Raw genomic sequence first — 15,015 nt, forward strand, 5'->3', positions numbered from 1 at the left:
GAATGTTTCTATCCTCCATCGCGAGTAACGTTTACCGTGATCGTCTGACACGTGCCTGCAGTCATACAAAGCGGATTTAGTGTTTTGAGTTAACTGTACGGTCTTCATTCGTTATATAGGTCACTTAGTTGTAAAGGTAGCGCACTGTACCGTTCGCTTAGAGCAGGCTAAGCATGTTCAACAACAGAAAAACTTTATGCAATAATAATTAAGGGATACTTAGTAAAATAGCTCGCTATCTTTTCTGTGCGCACTTTGACAGAATAAGTGACTGCAGCCAAGTTTGGCAGTGTTCTGACTGGTATGGTAGAAGTCTGTGGCTAGACTTTGGGCTCAATTGTTTGCAGATTGCCTGCCAAACTTGCATAGACAGAGTTGCGAAATTTCACGCTACTCCGGCCATGACACTCTCCACCCAAAAAAAAACTGTTGTGCTGTGATGCGGTCCAAGTGCATTCACTGTATATTCAAGGAATATGCAGCTATGATGACTGAAAGTGCTTAAGCTGCAGCCCTTTGTGATGGACAAGAAGAAGCATTGTACAGGTATGAATAACCTGCAGCTAATGACAGATTTGCACCTGCGGCATTGAAATTGCATGAGGAACCATGCGCGCAGCGAGAAAAAAGCACCTTGGGGGTATTATGATGCATTTCAGAAAAGCCTGTAATGCGCATAGTGAAAGCCCCAGGAGATCCCCTATTGTTGCGAATGTCGATGTCCGAGCGGCCACGAAGGTTGCATCTATGGTGCCGTGCCAGGTGCGAAGAGGAGGAGATATCCAGGGAGATTAGAAAACTGTTTTATATACACTGTACATGGTATATTACAAGATGGGCTCCATGATATTGGAGCCGTCTACGTGCTAACATTTTTGCATGTAGTAGCGTTTACATCTCCGAGCGTTCTACATGGTCGAGCGTCTCTACATGGTCAAGCCTCCCTACATCGTCAAGCGTGCTCTACATGGTCAAGCCTCTCGCTCTCTCACAACACTCAAGTCCCCTGTTTTATCCCTTCCGTTTCCCTCTTTCACTCGACGAGGGAATACACTTTAGTTCCTTTAGCCAATGACAGTCTTTGATCAGGTGACCATATCCCGCATGCGATGTGTCGTCGTTTCCCGCCGGGCTCCGCCTCCAATCTTGCTAGGTCGCCTCCGAACACAGGCAGCGGTTGACACCTTGGGAACCGAACGTTGATGTCATTCCCCCGGGATTGCCAGACACGGGCCCCTTTCAAGATTCGCCTCTCCATAGCGGTCAGTTCGCGGAACCAGGTAGGGCGGTGGCTGTCCCGAAAGGCAGCAGTCGGCGTAGCGTCGTCGTGGTTCGGGCGGCGCTGGTAATTCACGGGACCGCACCAAGGGGCGACACTGCCGTTTAGCCACGCATGAGGTAGCCCGGAGACCAACTGCTAATCCCTCAGTCCCAAGTGACAATTCTCGGCCGTGAGAAAGGGTGCCAGGTTGGCGCGTCTGAGTCGGCGCTGGCCTCCTGTGTCCCGAAGGACTGCCAGACACAACACTATGTTAAGCAAGGCAGAGCAAGCACTTTGTCCCGTTGCAGTGATCGTGCGCAATGAAAGAAAGCGCCCCGAGTGTTTTGCGGCGCGTTTCAGTTTCACATCGATCCAATGCCTCATCCCGTACCTAACAGCCATAGCGCACTAAGTGAGAAAAGCTCTCCGACAATTTTGGGATGCATGTCAGAAACACGCGCACTGAAAGCTCGAAGACATTCCTGACATGAAGCAAGGCAAAGCAGCCGCTTCGTCCTGTTGCGATAAGAAAACGCCCAGGTAGTTTTCACACTCAATACCAGGCAGAGCAATCGCTTTTGTCTCATTGCATTCATCGTGCACAATAATGTTCTGCAAAACGTTTCAAAAGCTTCATCCCGTGCATACCAGCCAAACGCGCAGCGAAAGGGCGCTTCGTACGATTGGCGAACAGGGCCTGCAACGAGAGGAATTGATTCCAAAGCGCGCGGGTTATGCAGCAACCTTACAGTACTGTCTGGAGCTGGGAGGGTGCGCGTTTGTTATGCTTCTGGTCTGGTAACTCCGTGCTCCTCGAAAACGGCGTGTTGCTTTCGCTATATTTGGCGGTGTTCTTTCCCATCAAATTTGGCAGGCAGTCTGGCAACATTAACCCCAAGGTCTGGCAACCGACTTCTATCACACCAGTCAAAACCCTGCCGCCAACCTTACTGTGCCAAGGTTCACAGCAGGCTCTGCAGCGAAAAGCACGAGCTACACAAAGTATAGCTGCCGATGGTTGAATGCTGGTATTACTTCCCTTGCCATCAAGCTTCTTCGTTCATTTACAAGAACTTCGTCACTGTTGCCTTCGTTGACTTTCGCCTCCTTTCTGCCTTAGATGACTGTGAAGAAGGTGTCGGTCGTCAGTTATGATTAAATCATGATGTCGTCAGATACGACATGTGTCAGCCGTCGCACCTGTTGATGCGTTACAACAAGTAGCATACGAGATTAGCAATTCTTTGAGAAGTCCAGCAGGACCACTTCTGATATCATCATGCTTGTCAATCGCATTTCCAGAGCAGCTGTTACCGCTAGCGCAGAGCGCACCTTGGTGATGTCTACGGAGAGCAGTGGCAGCACCTCTACGTCACATCAGCATCAAGCAACATATCACGCATTGGAGATGCCTCAATTCCTTCATTGTACAGGCAGATTTGTTGTGGTCTTCATTGTAGCGGCTTTCACGATGCATATTGTTACAACGCTGAAAGCAAGGTAGAAGAAGGAGAGCACGGGCTTGGGGCTGAAGACTACGACGTTAGGGACTTGCCAGCTTTGCCTGTCTTTTTTAAATAACCTTTAAATAGATTTCCCTGTTTCTTTAATCCTTGTGCCACATTTTGGTGGAGGTGGGAATTACCGGGTGTCTTTTTTTTAGAAGGTAGGAATTTTTTTTTTTTAAAGGTAACTTGCTTTAGATTTATTTTAGCCCAGGGGCTATATTGGGGGCTACGGCGGGCACCAGGTAAGAGGCAGACTGCTTGAATTAGTTTTCTAATTAGCATTTTTAATCTTTATTTTAGGGGGTATGTTGTATTAGCAGATTGGCAGAGCTGGCAGATCGTCCTCCAGACAGTCCAGCCAAGGAAAACAAATTTAATTAGCAAATTTTGGTGCGTGTTACGAGGCGAGAAAAGGTCACCCTGGCAGGCAGCTTCACGCATCTAACGTAGTTCACTCTGCCCGGAGCTTTGCATCAAACGGGTGGCGCCACCTGAGGCCCAGACGGGCTGCCACCAGTATCACTGTCTGTTTCGCGTTGCTCTATGCGCTGTCACTGTCCGCATTGCTTTGAAAACGTTTGTCGTTTTAATTCTGATAAGTTGCAATACTTTGTTCAACAGACGAGGACTAGTAACCCAACCTTAACAGTTGGTTGTGAGATATTTGGTTTGTTTTGATATTTGAAAATACAGAGTAGTTCATTTTTGAGTACAAATAAAATATTGCGCACTAACTATTCATATTGATATTCGAAACTTAGAATATTCGCCCATCCCTAATAAAATGCTAAAACACAATTCTTTTGCATATAGTGAAATGATACATAACAAACAGGGTGACTGTATGATTTTATTTGTGAGTGTGTGTCTTCATTTTGTCATCTCATTGCACTAGTGGCAGCTGGCCTATTCTCTGAACTTATAGCTGTATAAGAAGGGAAGAAGTGTACCTGTGTATCTTTTGCACCTGCTGAGATAGTTGTGGTGGACCGCCTTACACTTGGCCTCACGAATTCGCAGCGGCGCACTCCCCCTCTCTCCTCTCTTTGGGCTGAAATGCCACTGGTCACAGAAGTGCAGCCATCTTGGTATGCCGTCTCCCTTTTGTGTCACCAATTAATCAGTTCACCGGAAGAGATGGGCGTGAGCTTTGAACTTGCATTGCAACGAGCCACCTTGACTGCCGACGCGCATCAGTTTGAAACCTACGATGCTCCTTTAACAGTTCATGAAGAAGATGCACGCCTGTGTTTTTCTGTGGCGTACTTAAGACGACGAAGACTTGTGCCCTGATTGGGTAAGAGCTTGTGCTGCGAGCTTGTGGCTGGCGCTCACAGACTTGAAACACAATTTTCAAGCTCACTCTCCCAACACAGCTCTTCTCGCGAATGGAATGTGCTTTGAGAAAGGCCTGTGCCGAAAGCTCTTATCTCACTTTTCAGAGGCCCAAAGCAGTGAGAGCTTCATGGGCACGGTTACTATAGAAACGAGGATGTTAGGCCACTAGTCCCAATCCTTTTTTTCGAAAACAGCGTGTGACTTCTGCCACACTCTCCTTAACACAGTTGGGCTTGCCGGGGCCGAAGTTTTCCTTCCTCCATGTTGGGAACTCTGTCCCCCTGTCTCCGCACACCCTCGCAGACTGGCTTAACTATGCCTGTGAAGTCATCCGAAAAGTGCTGATGACGCGGCCTCTACTCTGTTGCCCGGCCAAGCTTGGTATAAGTTGAAGAGTGCTTTCATTCTGGGAAATGCGAATACAATCACAGCTTCCTGTTTGAATGTTGTGCCAGAACCTCTGTGGTGTTGCTGATCAAGTACCGTGAATCTATGTTTCTTTTCTTGTTCGAGAGATGTTGCAGTGCTTCTTAAAGAGGCCCTGAAGTGGAGAAAGGCATTTGAAGTGAAAATAGGCTATTTCAGAAATACTTTGCCACAAAAAGTACTTAAATGCGTTCAGCAGAAGCGGAGTTATTGGCAATCAAATATGCTGTGCTCCCGTTCCTTCTTCAATGCCTTGCACTACGAAGGCTACGGCAGAGTGGGGCGGTGCCAAAACGCTCCGCCTTTGGAATGTCACCGTGGCACGCAGTCGCACATTTAATTTTTTATGTTAACATAGATGCCACGACTTCCGATTTTGGTGTCTGCAACGCGCTAAATGAAAGCCAAACAGGGTTCTTCTCAGCGAGCCGCAGTGCGCTTAGCCAGTGGACTCTTGGTGGCACCCCACGGCGGCGCCGGTGTAGCCAACCGCAGCGACCAATAGCAGCCGCGTATGGGAATGCGTTTTATTACGAAATAAAGCACACAGAAAAGATTCACAATCATGGCTTCTGTTAAAAAGAGAGCGTTTTAGAGAAACTTGACTTTGCGCTGCGCTTGCGAGCTCCATGCACCGCGTACGACAGCAAAACTTGGCTGACATGTTCACAGCAGTGTATGCTACGCATGGACTATGTTATTTCACCAAGCCAAATGGGTGCTTCAGGGCCTCTTTAAAGCACAGCGAAGGCAAACACTCAAGGTGAACTCCGCAGTTGATGTGAAGCAACCACCCGTGTCCTTTCAAAAGCACGCGATCCATTGTCACTTTCTCTGTCTCTGTACCTTGAATGCCAATTACAATAATGGATAGCTATTGCACCATCTGAGAGAGTAGAATAGTCTTGAACTAACTTTAGCCAGGTTTATGTCTTTCAGTTTCAGGAAGACTGGTGAGGATTCTTCATATGGACCCTAGCACTTTTGACGTTGCAGGAAAAAGTTGCATTTGTGTTCGTGAGGCATGTTAAGTCACCTTTACAGACAGCACTGACATCATCCTAGTTTCAACACTGCGATTGTCTAGGAACATAAGATCATACTACATGCCTTGCATGACCAACTGTAACACGCTTTAGCAACTTTTCACTTGCAGACACTAGTCTCGTGCATTGGTTATGTCAAAAATCAATGTACCACTGTATAACTAGTGTTTGAATTATTTCATGTTCGGTGAGGTTAGTGGCTATTTCTCAGTCCACATCAGTGACGCCAGTTGTTTCTTTCCCTTAAAATCTAATTTCGAAATTGGCCTCATTATCTCCAAAATTGTCTCATTTTAGACTACTGTTGGCATATAGACTACTGTTGGCATATTTCTCAAGAATTTTATGTCGGACTGCCACATACCTCACCATTAAAGGAAAAATGAGACATCCACCAAATCGTAGCAATTGCTACAAAGGAAACCCATACGGGTTCCTCGAAAGAAAAGCCTTCCAGTTGAAGCAAAATTCGTCCTGGTCCGGGACTCGAACCCAGGACCACCGCCTTTCCGGGGCAGCCGCTCTACCATCTGGGCTAACCAGGCAGCTAGCAGATGGCAGGGCGAAGTCGAATTCATCAACAACTCGAAGCAAAGGCAAGTGTTTGACATAATGGAAGTTGACGTAACGTTAACATCCCCGGAAAGGTGGTGGTCCCGGTTTCGAGTCCCAAACCAGAACAAATTTTTCTTCAACTACGAGGCTTTTCTTTCGAGGTACCCGTATTGGTTTCCTTTGTAGCAGTTGCTACGATTGGGTGGATGTCTCATTTTTTCTTTAATTACATATCTCCACTTAGCGGGTTTTCACTGAACCATTAGTACCTCACCATTATGCATCTCCAATTTCAGATTGTATTCACTGCTGCACTTGAGTTATCTGTTTAGCAACTACAGATGGGCTTTATCAACATGATCCACATAAACTAATCCTGGGCCTTCGCCCATCCCAGCTCCATTGAAGATGGCTGACCGTGCCGCAGAGGTCCGTGGCCATATTGTCTTACTATAGTAGTACCCTGTACAAGGAGGAGGATGAAGGTATGGTCAATTTTGAGGAAGAGAGCGTGCTGGCGCACCTAGTGAAAGGAGTGTGTTATCCTTAGCAGGCTGTAGTCGGTGGCCACTAGAATTGCCACTCGGATATTTGACGTATTGCAACCACCTCTGTCAACACTTAGATGTTTAGTGAACAATGTGACAGACAACAAAATGCTAAATAAGTGGCATAAGCACTAACTTCCAACTGATCTTTAGTGCTAGAAACCTTGAACTTTACACGCAGGAGCAATGAAATCAGAAAAAGAGGGAACCAATTCAATCACACAGAAACCTATCACCAACTACTATCCTGAAAATCGAGTTCTTTTCAAATCATTGTGCAGTGCTGCTGTCACCTCGACAATCTTGTGCCTGAAGCGATCTCTGTCATGGAACTCAACCACTGTATTGTGTTCTTTTACTGCTCCAGCAAAAAAAGAAAAGTGTTGGTAAGAATTTTGCCATTCTGCTGGTACTCTTGGATCCTTAAATTTCCATTTTTTTACTCGTTAGGCAACCAAGATATTGAAGATCTTTGTTAACTTTATTCATAATATATCTTAAGAATATGAGCTTCAATCTTATTTTTCTTTCAGTAAAGTGTGACTTCCTAAAGTGAAGGGATACTACGAAGAGCTTCAAGTATATTGACAGAAATGTGACCAAATTTATTTGTACTAGTGCAGATAGTGGACTGTAATTTCTTCAAGTGTTTTCTATTATTACAATTTCTGTAATAAGAGACGAGTTGACTGTGTTTGACTTGTTTCGCTTTAGGTGCCTTCTTCTGTTGAAACGAATGTCAAGTGATGTCCTGATGAAATTGTGCTTGCTAAAGAAAAACATTTGGGCATGTTGGATCTGATTCATACGTTCACTGTAAATTTAACATGGCATGCAGAATTAAACACAGGCATGCACTTCCCTGATACGACTGGGCACACAGGTACATAAACACACTGTTACAATGTTTCTTGTGAGACGATACTTGTGTCTTCATCTCCTGTGTGGTACTTCTTTGTGTTTGCTGTGACATTAGCGACAGTTTTGGGCATGTTGAAGCTGTAGCTACTTCACCTTTGAAATTTTTTTTTTTTTTTTGTCGCCTATCGTAGCTGTTTCTGCAACAGAAGGTGCTTTTGATTATGCTGTTGCAGTGTTGGTAACCACCATGCCACTGGTGTGGCTTCTTCCCAGTTGTGTATATTGACTTTCATGCGTGTTCTTGGCTTTGACTTTGTTTCCGCTTGTAAATTTTAGTCCTTATACCATGAAACAGTTTTGCGTTGCAATCATCACTGGAATGTTCATTTAATGGACACTAAAAGTAAGTGTCGGATCAGTTCATTATGCTAAATTACCCTTCTGGAAGAACGTAAACTTTATTATCAAATCGACTGACCCTTATGGAAACTTTCCAGCATTTCATTTCTTCCAGTGACTTTAGTTACAGGCAGGGGCGGATCCAGGTTTTTTCTGAGGGGGGGGTCAGCTTTTGTCGGTGATGATGATGATGATGATGATGATGATGATGATAGTAGCTTCTCATTTACCGAAATTCACCGTTTCTGCTCACGATAAACCCGCGTTTCATACGGCTAGAACAACACCTGTAGCCCGCCGTGGTGGCTCAGTCAGCTCAGGCGTTGCGCAGCTGAGCACGAGATCGTGGGATCGAATCGCGGCCGCGGCGGCCGCATTTCGATAGAGGCAAAATGCAAAAACGCCCGTGTGCTTGCGTTGTAGGGCACGTTATAGAACCCCAGGTGGTCAAAATTAATTCGGATCCTTCCATTACGGCGTGCCTCATATTCAGAACTGGTTTTGGCACGTAAAACCCCAGAAAGATGAAGAAGCCCTATAGCGAAGCCAGGTATCGGTTTCTCCGAGCTTATAGGAAAATGACATTACCCAATACAGCCATGCGCTTGGCGCCTGTGCCTGATAATACAGGGTGTTCAAAACTAAGCTTGATGCTTTTCTTAAAATTAGGCACTGGGAGGCACGCGAAGACCACCTGTGCAAATAAGTTATGTGGCCAGGGGGGCACAAAGTGAGATAATTATCGCTGTGAGCAGCCCAATTAACTAAAATTGAACAAGAATTTTTGACGACTGCAGTAAGTGGTTATGTTTGTATTGAAAACTTAGAGGCAGTCGTGTGTCTACACAGCATCAGTCGGGAGAATTATTCTAGCCGTGTTCGTGCTCCGAGATATCCCACTCCAAATTTCAATTGTACTGCGCAGAGTTATCGAGTTGACGCGAGAGCGGTTTATGCTTTGCATTGCTGTGGAAGGGAGGCATTTTGAACATTTTTAGGGCATTGACATCTTGATGGGTGAATTGTTGTCATGAAATTTGTGCATGACAACACCAAATTTAAAGCGGCAGTATGAAATATTCGTTAGCATAGCTAAAAAGGTTTCTGCTGTTGATGGTACCGTTGTTGCTTTTGATTTCAATAAAACTTACAATACTTAGAAATCAGCAGTCACTTTATTTGCGTAGCCCAAGCAAGGACCATGCCCGGTCGTCTAGTCACCATTACGCACGCGCACTGCCCTCCGGCTTCTCTGCGCGCGCCATTATCTCGGCATGGCAGCTGCCGCCATTTTTACAGGCTGCGCGGTCGCGTGTTACGACAGCGGTTACGGGTTCTTCGATTTTTTTTTTCGCCAGCCGTGAGGGGAAGGGGGACAGTTATTATCTTGCCAATGCCTCCGCCGCGTTGTCAGACTAAGCGCCGTACCCAACAGCCGCGGCACATCAGGGAGGAGCTTTGCGCCGATCCTCACTCTCTTGCATGCGTAATCATGCAAACGACAATTACAATTTGTAGTTGGATATCTCGGAGCATAGACACGCTATACTCGCGGACAACTTTCTGTGGCAGTGAAGGGCAAGCTACGGGCGCGTGGATGCTGCACATGTGTTACCGCGCCAAGTAGTCCGGCAGCGTTTGACAGTGCTTTTGGTTGCTCGGAACAGACGCTGAATCGACGCAACTTCCACGTGCAACGATTTCGCGTTTGCCCAGACGCGGAAGGGAACAGCCGCAAAATGAGTAAACTTTTACACTCAGTGGTGTGTTCTGTCTTATTTAACTGTTGCTAATAAGCTGTTTATGTTTACTCTTCGCCAACATAAACCAACGTGGATTAAAACGCGGGACTCTTTTCAGAAGCACCCTCACTTGTGAGCGCTTTGCCTCCGTAGCTTTCCCTTCATTGCCACAGAAAGTTGTCCGCGAGTAAAGAAGGATTCTTCGAAGTGAAACTGTGTAGAAACACGACTGCCTCTAACTTTTGAATACAAACATACACACTTACTGCAGTCAATAAAAAGTTAATTATTCAATTTTAGTCAATTCGGCTGCTGACTAGCGATAATTATCATCTCACTTTGTGTCCCCCTGGCCACATAACTTATTTGCGCAGGTGGTTTTCACGTGCCTCCCAGTGCCTCATTTTAAGAAAACCATAAAGCTTAATTTTGAACACCCGGTATATCTAGCCTGTATTGTTTCTTAAAATAAAATTTGGGATCATCTGTCGCAGTTTCGTTATAAACGTGTAAGCACGGGTCCATCTTCGGAGTTCTGTTGGGACACCTTGTTTTCCTTAAGGAGATTCTTGGCGTTCGGCTGAGACACCTTCGTTTGCTTTGGAGCTCCAACGCGGCAACCACTACGCTGGTTGTTTACGATATGCGAATCACCGCGTATGAAGGCTCACGACGCCACCTACAAGAAGAACGATGTGGTGTAGTAGCCGAGAGGGCGAGCCAGCGTCTTCATGTTTTGTTTCCCACGCGACGTCATCCTTTTACACAAGGCGCGCATCTGCTCCCGTTTCTCTAATCACGCGACGCCATCCTATGCCCGCGCGCTGGCGTTGGCCGCTGACGTCACGCTCCCCCATTTCGCAGGCGCTGCTCGAGGTTTCGCCCCGCTCCGCGAGCACGGCCACTCAGATAAACGGATCCGGCGGCTTTGAGCCTCCTATGCTTAATGTACGACAACTGCGAAATTACAATGAAAAACTTGTAGCATACGAACGGTACTGTGCTCGTACTGGATATTGTCAACGTGTAACTGTGATCACAATTGGTGCTACAGTTAAAAAAAAGTCGCCTATGCGTAGTCCTTAGTTTAGCTGTTAGTTGTTATTGTTTATATATGAACACTTCAGCGAGAGATCTCTTTCATTAAGCAGGTTGGTCGCGGAACCGATGACAGCCAATGAGGCAACCGATGACACCCCGAGGGGGAACTAAGTTGATCAGGCGCGAAGGCGCTCGCGCAGACATCGGCATGCTTGGCAAAAGGGACGTCCCCTCGTTCATTCGACGCCACCGACGGTACGAGTAGGCACGGCCGGCGCCAGGAGGTCCAAGGTGTGCATGAGAAAAAATAACTACGGCAACCTCGCGACACCACACCCCTACGGAATACAACTAAGCTTGTGAGCGAGCTAGCTTTACTTCTACGTGGCTGTTACCACTGGTACTCGCGAAAAATAATTTGAAAAATGCTGGTGGCCATATTTTTTGCGACAGGGCCATCCCCTTGTCAGCGAGGGGGCGATGCAGAAATCTGAGGGGGGGGTCAGGACATCCGGACATCCCCCCTGGATCCGCGCCTGCATATGTCCCTAATCGTCGTACGCGGCAAGTCGAACTCATACGCGGCGTACGACGGATCGCACGCAAAATCATACTGTGTAAGTCGGGGCGGCAGCGCGCTTCTGTCACGCGCGAGGCACACTGGGCGGGCGAGGTTAGAGGGGGGGGTTCAACTCCGGCGGCAGCTGCTGCTTACGGCGCGGCCGTACCTTGAAAGCGAACTGCGACGTGGAAAACGTGTGCACCCGCGCGGATCTCATCTTGAAAACGATCTACGATGTGGACAACGTGCAACTATACAGTGCTGGTATATAGCTTCGAATGCTCTGTGCTTTCGAAGCAGTGTTGCCAGGTTTGGCCATATATAGCGAAATTGGGCTACAGGAACAAAATTTTGGAGTCGACTTGGACGAGTTGGCTAGGTGGCTATATTTGGGATACTGACAATCTGCGACTTCGCTTTGTTTGGACTATAGGAGGCGCCCTATTCCACACTCCAGAGGTGGCTCTGATCGGGTAGAAGCAAATCTCTAAGGCTATGTTTTAGCTGGCAGAGCCGGCCGCATGGCTGTGCGTGTGTGCGTGCGCGAAATGACCCCCTCGCCTTCCATTCCCTGTCTGCGCCGTTGTCTGAGCCGATGGCTTTGATCTTTGATGCACGTTAAACTCACACCCCGCTTGACCGTTGTGCACCTGATCCATGGACATCGGGATTAACCTGGGAGTAGGGGGTTTTTCAAAGTGCACTGTACTAACATGGCTATGCTCAGGAAGGGAGCGCCATACAATATGGTAGGGCTGTCGGGCGATCGTGGCGCCGACACGAAAGAATGGAAGCACGGGTGGACGACACGCTCCAGTGTGTTCATGGCCATGTCTTCTGGTGAAGTATCGCACTGGGCACAGCTTTCGACCAACTCCACGTTTCTCGCGCGAAGCTGTACTGCCATTTTCCTTCTCCTGCTAGATGATTTTTCTTCTTGCTTACATTCCAGATTCATTTCGATAGGTTGGACGTAAGAGCGGATCCTCCTCAGAGAGGATAATCCAAACAGGGAAGTGGGCCAAATATGCGCGAACGTATAAAAAAGATGGCAGCAAGACCCCGAGCCAAAGGTGGGTTCTGGTGCTTTTACTTCTAGATGGTTTGCCCGTAACGTCGCGGATGCAGATGCTCATTTAGCTAATATCGAAACGTGTTTGCCACGATGACATCAGTGCACCACGGCACATGAACTTTATCCACCGTGTTAGCTTAGCTTGTGAGGTGTCGCGCTGCTGGCTCGAGGACGCGGGTTTGATCCTCGGCCATGGCTGGAGCATTTCGATCGAGGCGAAATGCTGGAACAGCCGTGTACTTAGATTTAGGCGTACTAAAGAACCCGAGGTGGCCAAAATTATTCCGCAGTCCCCCACTGTGTCATGCCGCCCCATCATCTCGTGGTTTTGGCGCGTAAAACCCCCAGCAATTTAGAGAGTTTTAGAATAGCGGCCTCAACGTTTTGGGGCCCCAAAGAAATAGCGTCGAAGCCACTGCGCATGCGCAAGACGCAAACTGTGTTTGGCTTTTGCGTCGGGCGCGCTATTTCGTTGATCTAGCGGGAGCCCCAAAAGTTGCCCCAAAAGCTTTCGTCAACAAACATGACGCGCCATCCGACGGCTCTAACCTAGCACCAAACTGGGCTGGATTCGTGGTAATGCGGGAAGTTCGTAAGCTAGGAGAAGAGATTGCCGTTATCGCTTTCTCTCAACTAACATGTGTAATGAAGATGATTCATTAGACGCCGCTGATTCCGAATTCAATTGTTTATTTCATGGCTCGTAGGCCTAACACGATTGACTTGGCTGGGTGAAGGCACGTAAAGTTGGTTACTCAAAACTAAGCGCAACAAGTTGCTTGCTGCTAATAGAATAAGTTCTAAATTGTAATTAAAGGGGGTGGCGTGGAGCAGAGGTAGAATACCCGGCCTCAAATCTGAAGGTCGTAAGTTCGAATCCTACTCCAGTCCACCACATTTTCACGCATGGAGTGGTGCCTGACACCGGCAAGAAAAAAAATATTGCCGAGAGCTAGTGGGGCTATACTAGTTCAGGTGCAACCAAACTAGAAGGCCCACTAAGCTTCATCAAAGTCACTCCCTCACCACAACAGGAATTGGCCTCCCTGGTGCAGTATTCGGCAACTAGCTACCTAAAGAAAAGTGTACAATCATTGCATTCTACGGTGCTAACATATTGTTGCGCAAAAACGCATATTTACAAATATTTACAAAATAGGCGAGTAGCACAGGCGTAGCAGCAACCAGCCAAGATGGCGAGGAGCAACCTCTAATTCCTCTTCTTCAGTGCCGGCCTAATGCTAACCTCTGCTTCGGTGCCGGTCTTCTTCTTCTGTGTCGCGGCATTACCCCCCCCCCCCCCCCCGGCGAAAACACGCGCACCATCCGGCAGGTCAGAGTGCACATCAGCGGACGGGTGATACGGCTTTAGCCGGGCAACATGAACTACGTCAGTCTTGACCGGCGCAGAAGATAACATTGGCTGCGCCGGTGCAATCTCATACGTCACGTCGGTAACTTGACGCAAAACGCGATAAGGACCATGGTAGCGTGGTAGAAGCTTCGCGGAGAGACCAACGTGTCGAGTTGGCGACCAGAGGAGCACTAAGGATCCAGGCGCGTAATATACATTCTTGTGACGGCAATCGTAGCGGTTCTTCTGTGACACCTGCGACATCTGAAGGCGGTCGCGCGCGATATGACGCGCAGCTGCGCCCTTTCGATGGCATCTTGTGCGGACTCCGATCGTTGTCGTGGAGCGGCTGTAGTAAAGTATCCATAGGCAGTGTCGGCTCCGGCCAAAAAGAAGATAAAACGGTGAACAACCTGCCGTATCGTGGCGTGACGAATTATAGGCAAATGTAACAAAGGGCAATGTAGCATCCCAGTCGCGATGGTCGGCGGAAACATACATAAACAGCATGTTGGTCATGGTGCGATTCAGGCGTTCGGTGAGGCCGTTTTGTCTGAGGGTGATAGGCGGTGGTGACTTTGTGTTTTCGTGGAGCATGAGCGTAGAAGGTCATCGATGACACGGGACAAGAAGTAAGGACCGCGATCGGTGAGCAGTTGACGGCCCAAGGGCGTTAACAAGTCATTCAGTTTTTCTTTGCAAAGGTCCCAGCTGGTCAGATCGTGTTCATGCTCTCGTACCAGACGCGCGCGGTTGCCTTCAGATAAAATATCACGTTCGCCAGCATAAGCGTATCGTCCCATCTGTTCTGTTTGCTGACACGCTCATACCATGAATCCATTCCTCGACGTCCACGTTATCTGTTGCCAGAGAAGGTGCCCGGATCTTGCGGAAGCGATAAGATGACAGACGGCGGGGACGGCTGCTGCACGGTAGGTTTCCGGCGCGGTGCGTGCTTCAGTGGCCATCACCGAGGGAACAATATGGGGCCGAAACTTGGAGGTTAACAAAGAAGCTAGAGACAAGTTAAGGACCGCGCACAGAGCGATGGAACGAAAAATCTTAGAGTAACCTTAAGAGACAGGAAGAGAGCTGTGTCGATCAGAGAACAAACGGGGATAGCCGATTTCTAGCTGACATTAAGCGCAAGAAATAGAGCTGGGCAGGCCATGTAATGCGTAGGATGGATAACCATTGGACCATTAGGGTTACAGATGGCTACCCAAGAGAAGGAAGCGCAGTCGAGGTCGGCAGAAAACCAGATGGGATGATGAAGTTAGGAAATTTGTAGGCGCAAGT

The 15,015-nt window shown here is 47.9% G+C and overlaps 1 protein-coding gene across 6 annotated transcripts in view; it reads left to right on the top strand.

The window, feature by feature from the left end:
* The window catches only part of LOC119465221 (aldehyde dehydrogenase family 16 member A1), a 109,423-nt gene that overhangs the window by 70,197 nt on the left and 24,211 nt on the right, over positions 1–15,015 (top strand). The gene's annotated exons all lie outside the window — the stretch shown is intronic.

This window comes from Dermacentor silvarum, chromosome 9, assembly GCF_013339745.2.
Source record: "Dermacentor silvarum isolate Dsil-2018 chromosome 9, BIME_Dsil_1.4, whole genome shotgun sequence".
Taxonomy (NCBI): Eukaryota; Metazoa; Arthropoda; class Arachnida; order Ixodida; family Ixodidae; genus Dermacentor; species Dermacentor silvarum.